The sequence below is a fragment of the Heterodontus francisci genome, chromosome 30 (genome assembly GCF_036365525.1).
Source record: "Heterodontus francisci isolate sHetFra1 chromosome 30, sHetFra1.hap1, whole genome shotgun sequence".
In the NCBI taxonomy this organism is placed as follows: Eukaryota; Metazoa; Chordata; class Chondrichthyes; order Heterodontiformes; family Heterodontidae; genus Heterodontus; species Heterodontus francisci.
The window spans coordinates 38,131,360-38,148,197 of record NC_090400.1 but is presented as its reverse complement, the minus strand read 5'-3'; positions in this window follow the sequence as shown (position 1 = coordinate 38,148,197).

Genomic DNA, 16,838 nt, shown 5'->3' with positions numbered 1-16,838 from the left:
AAGAGTCATATCTGACGGGAAACTTTGACTCTGTTTCTCTCTCCACAGATGCTGCCTGATCTGTCGAGTATTTCTGGCACTTTCTGTTTTTATTTAAGCTGTTTCACTGTTTGGAACAATTCATTTTGGCATCCTTATTAAAATAGTAACTATTTTAGAATACTGCTTGTTAAATTTCCCTAAATGGATCTATATCAATAATGAAATGCAAAGATATATATAACTGCTGCTGAAACAAATGGACTGAGATGAAACTGATGGTATCACATTCTAGTTTAAAGCACAATTGATCACAAAGTGTGATAGCAGCTTCCTCTGTAGCTCTCGCAATGAATTAGCTGTATCCAGTATCATAGTGTGTTGCAAGGCAGCTAAGCATAAAGCTAACTGAAGTAAGTAAAATACTGAAAATGCACAAGCGATTAATCAGCCATCTGAAAGAGAGGACTGGGTTAACACTTCAGGTATAACCCTTCAGAATTTGTGCAGTTAGGCTGAAGAATTGTTTAAGCGAATGGGCAAAAATTTGGCACATGGGGTATCGTGTGGGAAAATGGGAGGTTGTGCACTTTGGCAGGTAGAATAGGAAGGCAGAATATTATTTACATGGAGAGAGACTGCTGAATGCTACAGTATAGAGGGATCTGGGTGCCCTTGTACATGAATCACAAAAAGTTAGTATGGAGGTACAGCAAGTGATACGAATGTATAAACATACATACTGACGTACAAATTAGGAGAGTAGGCCACTCGGCTGCTCGAGCCTGCTCTGTCATACAATAAGATCATGGCTGATCTGATTGTAACCTTGATTCCACATTCCTGCCTACCCCCGATAACCTTTCACCCCCTTGCTTATCAAGAATTTATCTACCTCTGCCTTAAAAATATTTAAAGACTCTGCTTACGCTGCCTTTTGAGGAAGAGAGTTCCAAAAACTCACGACCCTCTGAGAGAAAAAAATTCTCCTCATCTCTGTCTTAAATGGGTGACCCCTCATTTTTAAATATTGACCCCTAGTACTCGATTCCACCCCAAGGGGAAACATCTTTTCCACATCCATCCTGTCAAGACCCCTCAGGATCTTATATGTTTCAATCAACTCGCCTCTTACTCTCCTAAACTCCAGCAGATACACGCCTAGACTGTCCACCCTTTCCTCATAAGACAACCTGCCCATTCCAGGTATTATTCTAGTAAACCTTCTCTGAACTGTTTCCAATGCATTTATATCCTTCCTTAAATAAGGAGATCAATACTGTACACGGTACTCCAGATGTAGTCTCACCAATGCCCTGTATAGCTGAAGCATAACCTCCCTACTTCTGCATTCAATTCCCCTTGCAATAAACAATAACATTCTATTAGCTTTCCTAATTACTTGCTGAACATGCATGCTAACATTTTCCAAACATCCACTAAGACACCCAGATCCCTCTGCATCTCAGAGCTCTGCAATCTCTCACCATTTAGATAATATGCTTCTTTTTTATTCTTCCTGCCAAAATGGACAATTTCACATTTTGCCACATGATACTCCATTTGCCAGATCTTTTCCCACTCACTTAACCTATCTATATCCCTCTGTAGCCTCCTCATGTCCTCTTCACAACTTACCTTCCTGCCTATCTTGGTGTCATTAGCAAATTTAGCAACCATACCTTCAATCCCTTCATCCAAGTCATTTATATAAATTGTGAAAAGTTGAGGCCCCAGCACAGAAGCCTGTGGCACACCACTCGTTACATCTTGCCAAACAGAAAATGACCCATTTATGCCTACTCTCTGTTTCCTGTTAGCTAGCCAATCTTCTATCCACGCCAATATGTTACCCCCTACACCAAGACCTTTTATTTTCTGCAATAACCTTTAATGTGGCACCTTTTAAAATGGCTTCTGGAAATCTAAATACAGTACATCCACCAGTTCCCCTTTATCCACAGCAGATGTTACTTCTTCAAAAAACCCAATAAATTGGTTAAACATGATTTCCCTTTCACAAAACCATATTGACTCTGCCTGATTACCTTGAATTTTTCTAAATTCTGTGCTATAACGTCTTTAAAAATAACTTCTAACATTTCCCCTAAGACAGATGTTAAGCTAACTGGCCTGTAGTTTCCTGCTTTCTGTCTCCCTCCCTTTTTGAATAAAGGAGTTACATTTGCTATTTTCCAACCTAACGGAGCCTTCCCCGAATCTAGGGAATTTTGGAAAATTAAAACCAACGCATCAACTATCTCACTAGCCACTTCTTTTAGAAGGGTGGCACAGTGGCGCCGTGGTTAGCACCGCAGCCTCACAGCTCCAGCGACCCAGGTTCAATTCTGGGTACAGCCTGTGTGGAGTTTGCAAGTTCTCCCTGTGTTTGTGTGGGTTTTCTCCGGGTGCTCCAGTTTCCTCCCACAAGCCAAAAGACTTTCAGGTTGGTAGGTAAATTGGCCATTATAAAATTGCCCCTAGTACAGGTAGGTGGTAGGGAAATATAGGGACAGGTGGGGATGTGGTAGGAATATGGGATTAGTGTAGGATTAGTATAAATGGGTTGTTGATGGTTGGCACAGACTCGGTGGGCCGAAGGGCCTGTTTCAGTGCTGTATCTCCAAACTAAACTAAACCCTAGGATGAAGTCCATCAGGACCAAGAGACTTGTCAGCCCACAGCTCCAACAATTTGTTCAGTACCACTTCTCTGGTCATTGTAGTTTTCTTGAGTTCCTCCATCCCTTTCATTTCCTGATCTACAGCTATTTCTGGGAAGTTACGTGTAACCTCTATAGTGGGGACCGATGCAAAATACCTGTTTAGTTCATCTGCCATCTCCTTATTTTCCATTATTAATTCCCCAGACTCACTTTCTATAGGACCAATGCTCACTTTGTTCACTTTTCTTTTATAAATATCGATAGAAACTCTTACTATCTGTTTTTATATTTCTAGCTAGCTTTCTCTCATACTCTAATTTTTCCCTCCTTATCAATCTTTTAGTTATTCTTTGCTGTTCTTTATATTCTGTCCAATCTTCTGACCTGCCATCCATTTTTGTGCAATTATTTACTTTTCTTTAAGTTTAACTTTTTTTGTTAACCACATGGAATTTTTCTTTCTCGTTGGAATGTATCTATTCTGTGTATTCTGAAATATCCCCTGCATCTCTATGCACCTATTTCTTAACCTAATTTGCCAGGAAGGCAAATTAGGAAGGCCAAAGGAATGTTGGCATTTATTGCAAGCGAGATGGAGTATAAATGTCGGGATGTCTTGCTACAACTGTACAGGGCGTTGGTGAGACCACAGCCAATGTACTGTGTACAGTTTTGGTCTCCTTATTTAAGGAGGGATATACTTACACTGGAAGCAGTACAGAGAAGGTTCACTAGGCTGATTTCAGAGATGAGGGGGTTGTCTTATGAGGAAAGGTTGAGCAGTTGGGACCGATACTCATAGTAGTTTAGAAGAATGAAAGTTGATCTTATGGAAACATATAATATTCTGAGGGGGCTTGACAGGGTAGATGCTGAGAGGATGTTTCCCCTCATTGGGGAATCTAGAACTAGGGGGCACAGTTTCAAGATAAGGGGTCTGCCTTTTAAGTCGGAGATGAGGAGGAATTTCTTCTCTCTGAGGTTCGTTAATCTTTGGAATTCTCTTCTCCAAAGAGCAGTGGAGACTGGGTCATTGAATAAATTCAGGGCTGAGTTAGACAGATTTTTGATTGACAAAGGAGTCAAGGGTTATGGGGGGCAGGCAGGAAAGTGGAGTTAAGGCCACAATCAGATCACCATGATCTTATTGAATGGTAGAGCAGGATCGAGGGCTCAGTGGCCTACTCCTGCTCCTATTTCTTACGTTCTTATGTTCTTATAAGAATTCCCTTGGACTGACTGTCAATAGCAATTCAGAATATATATATATAAAAATACAGAATGGGGATTGCTAGATCCAGAGTCAAAACTTAATAACTATATTAACAAAGCAGCAACTAATGGATTTCATAACTGATTAAAATATTGATTGATTATGAAACCAATTAGCTGCCTCTTTGTTAAAATGGTCATCACAAGGCAGGATTAGATGTACAGACACCTGGAGATAAAGGAGTGAGGCAGACATGGCATTTCTTCCCATATCTTAGCTGGTGGAAAATATAACATTGTTTTTTCTATAATTTTGATATGGAGTCTTTTCATGCTAGCTCTGTTGTGACTCAGTTGCAAAATTAATGAATTTACAGCCTTATTCCCACAAAGGGAAATTTTCATCACCGCGGTCAGTTACATCTGACAAAAGAGGCATGAGATCAATTGCTCCTGTCGTACTATAGATAGTATTGTGGCACCCTTATAATGATTGCCTCCAAAACTAAAAAGCAATTGAACATCATTACCTTTCAAAAATTTCATGCAATGCCTCTTGTGTAAACACAATGCACACATAGAAACATAGAAAATAGGAACAGGAGTAGGTCATTCGGTACTTTGGGTCTGCTCCGCCATTCCAAAAAGATCATGGCTAATCGCCTAATTCAGTACCCTATTCCCACTTTCTCCCATATCCTTTGATCCCTTTGGCGTTAAGAAATATATCTATCTCTGTCTTGAATTATTTAATGACTCGGCCTCCAATGCCTTCTGCGGTAGAGAATTCCAGAGGTTCACCACCCTCTGAGTGAAGAAATTTCTCCTCATCTCGGTTCTAAACGGCATACCCCGTATCCTGAGACTATGACCCCTAGTTCTGGACTCCCCAGCCATCGGGAACATCCTCCCTGCATCTAGCCTGTCTAGTCCTGTTAGAATTTTATAGGTTTCTATGAGATCTCCTCTCATTCTTCTAAACTCTAGTGAATATAGGCCGAGTCGACCCAATCTCTCCTCATACGTCAATCCTGCCATCCCTAGTAAATCTTCTTTGCACTCCCTCCATGGCAAGAACATCCTTCCTCAGATAAGGAGACCAAAACTGCACACAATACTCCAGATGTGGTCTCACCAAGGCCCTGTATAACTGCAGTAAGACATCCTTACTCCTGTACTCAAATCCTCTTGCAATGAAGGCCAAGATACCATTTGCCTTCCTAACTGCTGGGGACAGTGGAGAACAGTTTAATATATGGCTTATTCATTTGTTAGGAGTACCTTCATAAGTCTGTAGTCACTCAGGGATAATTTTGTCCATACTCTACTTTTCATAGCATCTAATTATTGTTCCAGATTTTGCTGCAGCCGGGCATCTTATGGCCCATCGTGTCTGCGCCGGCTGTACAAACGAGCCACCCAATCTAATCCCACCTTCCAGCACCTGGTCCATAGCCTTGCAAGTTACAGAACTTCAGGTGCATGTTCAAGCACCTTTTGAAAGAGTTGAGGGTTTCTGCCTCCACCACTGATCTGGGCAGTGAATTCCAGATACCCATTACCCTCTGGGTGAAAACATTTTTCCTCATGTCCCCTCTAATCCTACCAATCACCTTAAATCTGTGCCCCCTGGTAATGGACCTTTCCACGAGGGGAAACAGGTCCTTCCTGTCTACTCTATCTAAGCCCCTCATGATTTTGTACATCCTCAATTAAGTTACCAGAACTGTACGCAGTACTCCAGTAGTGGCCTAACCAGTGATTTATACAGTTCCAGCATTACTCCTCAGATACTGAAGCAGTCCGTGTAGAAATGCAGCAAGACCTGGACAATATCCAGGCTTGGGCTGAGAACTGGCAAGTAACATTCGCGCCACACAAGTGCCAGGCAATGACCATCTCCAACAAGAGAGAATCTAACCATCTCCCCTTAACATTCAATGGCATCACCGTCACTGAATCCCCCACTATCAACAGCCTAGGGGCTACCATTGACCAGAAACTGAACTGGAGTAGCCATATAAATATTGTGGCTACAAGAGCAGGTCAGAGGCTAGGAATCCTGAGGCGAGTAACTCACCTCCTGACTCCCCAAAGCCTGTCCACCATCTACAAGGCACAAGTCAGGAGTGTGATGGAATACTCTCCACTTGCCTGGATGGATGCAGCTCCAACAACACTCAAGAACCTTGACACCATCCAGGACAAAGCAGCCCGCTTGATTGGCACCTCATCTACAAACATTCACTCCCTTCACCACCGACGCACAGTGGCAGCAGTGTGTACCATCTACAAGATGCACTGCAGCAGTGCACCAAGGCTCCTGAGACAGCACCTTCCAAATCCATGACCTCTACCAACTAGAAGGACAAGGGCAGCACATAAATGGGAACACCACCACCTGCAAGTTCCCCTCCAAGTCACACACCATCCTGACTTGGAACTATATCGCCGTTCCTTCACTGTCGCTGGGTCAAAATCCTGGAACTCCCTTCCTAACAGCACTGTAGGTGTGCCTACCCCACATGGACTGCAGCGGTTCAAGAAGGTAGCTCACCACCACCTTCTCAAGGGCAATTAGGAATGGGCAATAAATGCTGGCCTGGCCAGCGACGCCCACATCCCATGAAAGAATTAAAAAAAAACATCCCTGCTTTTGTATTCTATACCTCGGCCAATCAAAGAAAGCATTCCATATGCCTTCTTCACCATTCTATCTACCTGTCCTGCCACGTTCAGGGACCTGTGGACATGCAATCCAAGGTCTCTCACTTCTTCTGCCACTCTCAATATCCTCCCTTTTATTGTGTATTCCCTTGCTTTGTTTGCCCTCCCCAAATGCATTACCTCACACTTCTCAGGATTGAATTCCATTTCCCACTTTTCCGCCCACTCAACCAAACCGTTGGTATCATTCCTCCTACATTGAAGTCCAAATCATTAATGTATACTACCAACTGTAAGGGACCCAACACTGAGCCATGTGGAACACCACTGGAAACTTCTTTCCATGTGCAAAAATATCCGTCGACCACTACCCTTTGTTTCCTGTCACTGTGCCAATTTTGGATCCAACTTGCCACTTTCCCTGTATCCCATGGGCTTTCATTTTTCTGACCAGTCTGCCATGTGGGACCTTGTCAAATGCCTTACTAAAATCCATGTCGACCACTAGTCTCATCAATCCTCCTTGTTACTTCCTCAAAAAATTCAATCAAGTTAGTAAGACACGACCTTCCCATAAAAAATCCATGCTGACTATCCCTGATTAATCCATGCCTTTCTAAGTGGCAGTTTATCCTGTCTCTCAGAATTGATTCTAATAATTTATTCTAATAATTTACCCACCACCGAGGTCAGATTGACCTGTAATTATTTGGCCTATCTCTCGCACCTTATTTAAGCAATGGTATAACGCAGGCCTCCAATCCTCTGGTACCTCACCTGTATCTAGTGAGGATTTGAAGATGATCCTCAGCACATCCATTATTTCCTCCCTGGCTACCTTCAACAACCTGGGATACAATCCATCCGGCCCTGGCGATTTATCCACTTTCAAGGATATCAGACCCTCTATACTTCCTCTCTCATTATGCTTATCTTATCTAATATTTCACACTCCTCCTCTTTTCCTGCAATGTCTGCATCCTCCCTGTCCTTTGTGAAGACAGAGACAAAAAACTCACTAAGAACCCTGCCCACATCTTCTGCATCCACACATAAGTTCTCTTGTACCTCTCTGATAAGCTCTAACATTTCCTTAGTTATCCTTTTGCTCTTAATGTACTGATAAAACATCTTTGGGTTTTCCTTGATTTTACCTGCCAATAATTTTTCATATCCTCTCTTTGTTTTTCTAATTTCCTTTTTTTCTTCACCCCTGTACTTTCTATACTCCTCTAGGCTTTCTAAAGTATTACGTTTTTTGTGGCTGTCATAAGCTTTCTTTTTCTGCTTTATCTTACCCTGTATGCTTCGAGATAACCAGGGTGCTGTAGATTTGGCTGTACCACCCTTTATCTTTTTGGGGGCATATCTGCACTGTGCCTGCAGAATCTTGCTTTTGAATGCCTCCCACAGGTTTGCTACTGATTTTCCTTCAAGTAGCTGTATCCAGTCCACTTTCGTCAGATCATCTCTCAGCTTCATAAAATTTGCCTTCCCCCAATTTAGAACTTTTACTCCTGTTTTATCTTTATCCTTTTCCATGATTATGCTAAAACTAACTGTATTCTGGTCACTATCTCCAAAATGGTCACCCACTGCTACCTCATCCACAATTTAATTTCCCCGTCAGTAGTGGGCTGGCAGGTGGGGGGGCCATTCAATTGGGAGGGAAGGCGGGAGGGGGGTGGAGTGCCCATTGCCTTCCTGACTCCCCCCGATTAAGTCAAGGGTGAGAAAGGTTGAGGATAGCCTTCCCGCCCGGAGGCCAATTGATGCCCTTAAGTGGCTGAAGAATGGCAACTTAAGGACCTCATCCCACTGCAGGTATTCACCACTTGGGGAGGCTGCCCAGTAAAAGCGAGCAGCCTCCCTGCTTCCTCAGTGCGGCCGGGCCGTCCTGTGGCCCACAAAGGGCTGCCTCCATTGAAAGACCACCCCCACTGAAGCATGCCTGACTGACCCCTGTGTATCTGACTCCACTTACCTTAATTCCAGGGCTTCCTCCATGGCGGCTGCTCTGGGCCTCCTGCAGTACCAGCAGTGGCCACCGCTCCTGGTGGTGCTGCTGGGACTGAAGAGCTGCCGGCCCTCTGATTGGCTGGCAGCTCTTGGAGGCGAGCTGCACCTTTAAAAGCACAGAAACTCCGATGGCAGGCAGTTAACTACCTGATTGACATTGAATTCTGTTGGAGCTTCCAAAAATGGCAGCGTTGGGGTTGCACCCAGCTTTTTGGCTGGTGGACATGGACTCGGCGCAGCCATTAAATTCAGCCCTTAGGTTTTAATGTTTTTTTGTTCACAAAGTTGCTGGAAGTGTGAACTGATAATGGTGCAGCGAGGGCAACAGGACATCTGGGAACTTGGTGAACAATGAGACAAACAATGTTTATCCTTAAGCAATGAGATTAAGGAATTGAGAAATAAACAGAGGAACTGAGAAGGAGGGTGAATTAGAGTGGGTGAATTCACTGTCAACCAGATACAGAAAGAGAAATAAAGAGAAAGAAAAAAGAGACAGAAAGGAAAAGCAAGATTTTTTAAAAATGCTTTAAATAGCCAACAAAAAATCACAACCTGAAGGAATGCGACTCCACACTTTTGATTGTTTACTTTCTGGACAAGAGAGATTGATTGGCAGTGATTAAAAATGATGCCGTTAAAGGGTATTTACACTGTTAATTACTAAACTTAATTTTCTGTGGCAAGTTTAATGGGAAATTAATGGGCAAATGCAATTCCATGCATCTCACAGGGAGGGTAAGGCTAAAATGCATTTTCGTCAAGCTAATCAGTCAACAACTTATGGCGATTTACAATTCATGGGGTAGCTCTCCCTTGCCACAAGCTGCTGGCTGATTTGTACATTAATAACAGTGTGCTTCATTCATACGCCGCTCTTTTATAGAAAAATCTGGGCCATAGTGTTTCGCACTTGGTTAGGTTAGTGCATATCATACACAAGCTTGACATCCTCCTTGTGTGATTATCTCGTAGCCAAAACTGTTTCTCCCCCCTGTGTCCACTGCCACCCTCAATCCTTTACATTTACACTTCGGAATTTCATACCAATATTTAGCTCAAAAATGTTATCTTACCGAAGCCACTGTTGCTATGTGTAAATAAAACCTTTGGCAAGGTTTTGATTGTGTACAGATGAATATAAGTGTGGCATTAAGTGTCAATTGTAGCTCGGTTGGTTGCACTCTCACTTCTGAGTCAGAAGATTGCGGGTTTAAGTCCCATTCCTGAGATTGGATCAGGTGTTAAACCAAGGCCCTTCCTGTCCTCTCAGGTGGACATAAAAGGTCCAACAGTATTATTTCAAAGAGCCAGGGAATTATCACTGGTGTCCTGGCCAATATTCATCCCTCAATCAACATCATTAAAAACAGATTATCTGGTCATTATCACATTTTTGTTTGTGGGAGATTGTTGTGCGCAAATTGGCGGCTGTGTTTCCTACATTAAAACAGTGACTACACTTCAAAATTACTTTAATAATTGCTTTTCTCATCCTCAAATACATGATGAACCCATGCCTTCATCTTCACATTTGCATCAGCATGTCTTTGCCTTAATCCTGTTTTTAACATGTTTTTTCAAGAACAGAATGGCTAATTGATTTGCTTATTATAAAACATATTCTTGGATTGCACAATTGCTAATGCAATTAGAAGAACTCCATTATATGTCATCTCCTCTTCATATTTGCCTTCTCCTATGAAAGCGAATGAATATGTTTAAAGCCTGACACAGCCACTTCTGTATTCAAAGACTTGAGATAGAAATTCCATTCTTATTTCTATCTAGGGTCTAAAGGAGGGAGAGAGAAAGAGAGAGATAGTTTGAATAGAGAGAGAGAGAGAGAGGTGGAACAGAGAGAGAGAGAGAGAGAGAGAGAGAGAGGTGGAATAGAGAGAGAGAGAGAGGTTGAATAGAGAGGGATGGAGAGAGGTCGAATAGAGAGAGAGAGAGACAGAGAGCGGGGGAATTGGGAGAGAAAGAGAGGTGGTATTGAGAGAGATAGAGAGTTCGAATATAGAGAGAGGGAGAGAGGTGGAATAGAGAGAGTGAGGGAGGTGGAATAGAGAGAGAGAGAGAGAGAGGCAGAATTGTGAGATAGAGGTGGAATAGAGAGAGACAGAGGTGGAATAGAGAGAGAGAGAGAGGTAGAATAGAGAGAAGGAGAGAGAGAGATGGGGGGAATAGAGAGAGGGAGAGAGAGAGTGAGAGAGGTGGAAGAGAGAGGGAGAGAGGTGGAATAGATAGATAGAGAGAGAGAGAGAGAGGTGGAACAGAGAGAGAGAGGTGGAATAGAGAGTGAGAGAGGTGGAATAGAGAGAGAGTGTGGAATAGAGAGAGAGAGGTGGAATAGAGAGAGAGAGAGGTGGAATAGAGAGAGAGAGAAATGGAATAGAGAGAGAGAGAGAAATGGAATAGAGAGAGAGAGAGAAGTGGAATAGAGAGAGAGTGAAGTGGATTAGAGAGAGAGAGAGGTGGAACAGAGAGATGGACAGAGAAAGAGTGGTGGAATAGAGAGAGAGAGAGGTGGAATGGAGAGTGAGAGAGAGGTTAAAGAGAGAGAGAGAGAGAGAGGTGTAATAGAGAGAGGGAGAGAGAGAGATATGTTGAATAGAGAGAGAGAGAAAGGTGGAACAGAGAGAGGGAGAGAGAGAGAGAGAGAGAGAGAGAGAGGGAGGTGGAATAGAGAGAGATGGAGAGTGGTGGAATTGAGAGAGAGAGAGGTGGAATTGAGAGAGAGAGAGGTGGAATAGAGAGAGAGAGGTGCCATCCAAGGAAAGTTTCTTCAATTTTGCATGCCTTAAAGATAATTTCTACAATCCTTCTAACCGAACAGCTAACAGCTCCAGATTTGACTGTGAGCATTTATAATGTCTCTATTTTACAATCAGACATGTCATTGGGCACTTGTTTTGTAATGTCAATTTGTTATTATTTTGGAATTTCCATGCTGCAGTGGAATGTCAGGCACACACGCTTCCTTTCACTTACTTTGCGTTGTTGGGAACTTTTCCTTCCCCACCAAAAGTCTGCTGTTCTTGCTCTATTACAGCACTGATCATTGCCTGGTTTGCAAAATGGGCTTATTGCAGTTGATGTTGCTCCATTTTCTCACTCCAATTGATCAGTTCACAGGTGAGTGAATGGACTTTTTCACATTTATACTCATTAAGTGTTTCATTAGATATTTGAGAAGTGCTAGTTCATTATGGTTGCAGGTGTACATTCTTATGATTGTGATTGGTTCCTTCTTCTTTGTTCCCACTTCTTAAAAATTTCTTGGGAATCGCGTGTCTCTAAATCATGTGTTCTTGTGATTTTTATTGCGCAACCATAATTTAAGTGCAAAATATTATGATACAAGCAGCCTTCCAAGTCACTATACTAAACAAATACTCCTTCTAGAATTGCTTAAAGTTACCACGATGAAAGAAAAAGGAGAACAGGGGTTTATTCCCTCCCTCTAAATAAGGCCCTAGCACAGTCACGGCGGAATAGGAAACTTGGAAGTTATCCTTTGTCATCCTCATATCCTAGATAAGATAAGAAACTTGTTTCCCCTCATAAACTTTATGTTTCAGGCTTGTGTTCAGGTGCGGTATCTCTTCCAGACAGATATTGTTGACTATGACATTTAGAAAGCATAAACCCAGTGGCCACAGATGATAATCTCGCTTCAGAATCCATGCAAGGCTGGCTAAATTCTTTATCTTGCTGCCTTTTCCTGCAATTTATTCAGTGCTTTATTGCAAAAACAAAACTTTCAAATATATTTACATTGAGCAATTCAGAGTTACCAATACGAAAGAAATTTCGATCCATGATATCTGCTATGTTTTTTTATACATGTATTTAATCCTTTAAACATCAGTAAACAACAGAGAAGGTCTATTTGGTAAAGCCAATTTCAGATATTTTCATGTCGTACTCACTCCTAACTATTTGATCAATGTTATTTGCCACTGACAGTCTGATAAAATGCGAAAATATATATTTTACCTCTGTAGTAAAAAATCTTTGAAAATACATTCATTTAAAAATGTTGTGAAAATTAAATTTTGAATATTTATTTTGGCTAAAAACATATTTCACTAAAATAAATCCGTGAATATACTCCTGGAGATGATAGATTATGAATTCTGAGGGGATGTTTCTCTGATGCATAGGATATAACAAAAAATATATTAGCTTTAATTGCTCCATGTTAAATTCCTCTCAAGGCTTCAATGATCCCCGATGATTCCCCACTAGTGATGCATTATATCATTGAATGAAAGACAGTAGGTGGTAAAATAAAATAAAATAGAAATAAAAATAAATAATGGCCGGAATTTTACCTGCAAAAAATGGGCGTCCTCCGAGGCGGCAGAGGTGAAAAATGGCGGGCAATGACGTTGGTTCGGGTCCCCGAAGTCATGATGTCCAAACCCCATTTTACGTAGGTTGGACAGCTGGCGAGATTGAGGCGCCATTCACCATCCGCTTTGCAGCCATTAAGGGCCAATTGAGGTAGTCTGAAATCCAATTGACATCCATTTTACGTTGGTTGTCACATTTTACGTTAGCCAAATGAGTCGAAGGGGGTCAGGAACCCGGCAGCTTTAAAAGAGCGGCAGCAAGTGTATCTGTGAAGGAGTTGGAGGTACTGTTTTTTTCATTATTCTATGATAGATTTGTGCGTTATTTTGAAGTTTGGGTTGTTTCTGCTGGTTTACCGAGGTTCACCTGAATGTTAATTATTCCTGGTCAGGCCACAGCACCACTGATTTATTCTGTGTAGGGAAGGGGGGTTGTGAGTGCCTGTCCTTGCAGCAGGCTGCAAATACCTGTCGTCATAACATCTCTGGGACTCTGCAGCCATGGGAATTATCCACTCTGGAGGTGGCTTATCTAATGAGGAAGACTACACCACAAGGAGGGACAGGTGGACAACCGGCCAGGGAAATCGCAACCTGTTGGCCAAGTGCAGCCCTAGTAATGGGGGAGAGGAAGAAGGTCACAGAGTGCGCCGGGTGCAACCACCTGTGAGGAGACAAGCCTACCCAGCAGGCAGGGTCTACCGCCCATGATTGAGCTTTCTGAAAATGTCAGAGTGCCAGTGCCGAAGAAGACTGCACCTGTCCTGAGAATTGTCACATCTCTGTGTGAGATGCTGGCAGCAAAGGTTGCTTCCAACTGTGTAGGTGGCCATCCAGTGCCGATCGCATGGAAGCTAACAGTCGCTCTAAATTTCCACACATCAGGCTTCTTCCAGTCTTCAGCAGGAGACATGTGCGGAGGTTCAGTCATAAGCACATCACTGCATTAACTGATGCCATATTCAGGTGTGTCAACCAGTTCATCAAGTTCCAGACGGATGTCGCCAGTTAGGCTGAGAGAGCCAGAGGCATCAGCGCCATCGCTGGGTTCCCCACGGCCCCACATGTAATTGACTGCACACATGTGGCCATTAGAGCACCTACAGGTCAGTCAGGGGCCTTCATTAGTCGAAAGAGGTTTCACTCAATGAATGTGCAACTTGTCTGGGACCACCGTAAGGGTACATTGCAGGTGTGTGTTCGTTATCTTGGAAGCAGTCACGATGCATTCATTCTCCAGAGCTCCCCAGTGCCAGTGCTATTCAGTCCTCCTGAATGCCTGCAAAGATGGATACATGGCGACAGGGGTTACCCGCTGAAGACATGGCTGATGACACTGGTGAGGAACCCACGGAATGAAGCAGACGAACAGTATAATGCGAGCCATGTGACCACCAGAGTTACCATAGAACAGACCATAGGTCTTCTGAAAATGAGATTTAGGTGTCTCGATCGCTCAGGTGGTGTCCTACAGTACTCGCCAGCAAGGGTATCTCGCATTGTTGTCATCTGCTGCGCCTTACATAAGCTGATGGAGAGGGAGGAGCCCCTGGAGGATGAGGACTTTGTTCAGCATGAGGCATCCTCAGACGAGGATAGTGAAACAGCTGAGGCTGAGGAAGAGGGGGCGCAGCCACCTGAACGGTGGGGGGAGGGAGCTGGAGGTTTGCGGGAGTTAAGTGCAAGGAAGGCCCGGGAGGCTCTAATACTCAGGTGTTTTTCCTGAACGGAGGCTCATCACCCAGCGACTGACATGTTAGTCTGAAATGAGGCATTCACATGAGCTGGAAGCACAGAAGCACTCACCTACTGATGGAATTCTCAGCTGTAATGGCCCACCTTTCCCTCAAACACCACATGGCCCGAATGTGCCACCACCCCAAGTCTCCTTCTCATGCAGATCACCTAAAACATCAGCATTGACTTGTGACAGATGAAAATGCCAAGTGAAAAATTTTATAATTTTTAGTGAGTTAAAACAGCAAATAAATATTTACAAATCGCATCAGTGACCCCATAGTGCAGTTATTGTCATTTTTTGAAATGTTTGTGAGTGCTCGCGCGTGTGGACAATCCCTTACCGCCAGCCACGGCAGAGGCAGGTGGCTGTTCAGACTGCTCCATGGCTTTGGATGGCTTTGGCGGACGTCCTCCGCCTGCCCGAGGCCGTGTGGGCCCCGGCATGTTGCGGATACCCTGAACAGTCTCAGGAACACCCTCTGACACCCTGGGATTATGTGGTGCTGATGTCTCTGGCAGAGGGGACAAGGAGCTGTTGAATACATCAGGAGCGTCCTGAGAGGAGCCCCCATATGCATTCTGCTGCTGCTCCTGTGCCCTCTCAAGGCTCAATTGGGACTCCCTGCTGACCTCAGAGGGATGAGCAGCTTCTGGATGTCGCAGGAACCTCATAGGCAGCTCGCTAAGGCACTAGTCCAGGGAGCTCACTTTCTCTGTGAGGTTCTGCAGGGCCTCCAGGATCGGACTCTCCACAGCAGCCACCAATCTGTCAATGGAGGAAGCCTGATGGACAGAGGACAGGGACTGTGCATTACTCATGGCGTGGATGGAGATCTCCAAAGTCTGAGCCAGAGCATGCAATGTCTCTGGTACCTCCGCCAGATCTCCATGCACAATGCTACACCTGCAGCATCTCCCACCAAATGGACATCCGTAGAGGCTCTGCACTGGCCTGGCCTCCCACAGTCCTCCGAGTGTCAGAGGCATCAGCCGATACTGCCTCTGACAGCTGGTCTGGCAATTGTGTGGTGCTGGCACCAGGTTGTGACCACGAATCCAAGGAGAGACATGCATCCCAACTGAGGTGACTGTCTCTGAGCTGGCGCTTGGCGTGGGGTGAGGATGTTACGCTGCACTCTCTGAGGTTCACTCCTCCTCCTCAGAGGTGGATGGATGAGCCCTGGAGACGCTACCTGGCCACTGCTGTGTTTCACCTGCAGGGGAAGAAGAATTATCAGTTATGATCAGCACTCCTGACTGAAGGACATGTCATTGACTGCAGTGTGGCCACATGTATGTGATTTTGACCTTGTGAGCAACCTTCATTGTTTGAACCAATCACCCCCTCCCCCCTCCCCCAACCCCTCGACCACACTCTGGGGAATTCACCCTCCTGGCCAGGTGTGCAGGCCTCACCATCAGCTACTGAGCATCCTCTGTTCTCTCCTGCAAGCATCAATGCCTCCTCCTCCGCTCTGAATAGAAAGGCAAGGTTGGCCACCCCACCACCGGTCCAGACCCCCTCTCAGGCACTATGTGCCCTCTTCTCCTGTGGAGACACAAGGCAAGTAGTTCAGTCCCTTGACTTGAAAGAGCACCCACTCACCCCTTGTGCTGAATGCTGCATCTGGAACCAATGCCATTGAAGTGCATGGACGACACACCTCTGCACCATTGTATATCTCAGACGTGCCCAGTATACAGCTCAAGACAGGGCTGCAGCCAATCACTGAAGATGGATGGCTTCGACTTTGTAGCGTCAGCACGCATTGAGCCTCCCGTTTCAGTTAAAATCTGCGATGACTGCAGAATGCCCCTTACCCTAACAGAGCGCAGAAGGTCATTGACCCGCGTAAGGCACTGGAGCCATGTCCACCTCGCTACCCTGTGGCTGCTGACCTCCTCTGCAACCTCCAGCCATGCCTTCTTGGTGTCTTTGGGAGGCCTCCTCCTTCCATCTGATGGGAAGAGGAGCTCCTGCCTTACTTCAGCAACCTGGAGGAGGACATGAAGGGAAGCCATGCGGCTGCATCTCTCTGCCATTGCTGTAAGCTGGTTCTGGTGTATCTCAAGTATATTAAAAATTACTGGATGGGTCGGCCCTTTAATTCTTGCTGGACTCTTCAGGCTGTTGTATTTCTTTTTCCAGTATGCTGCTCCTCCAAATGTACTCTTTGCTGCAGTAAGCCTCTCAG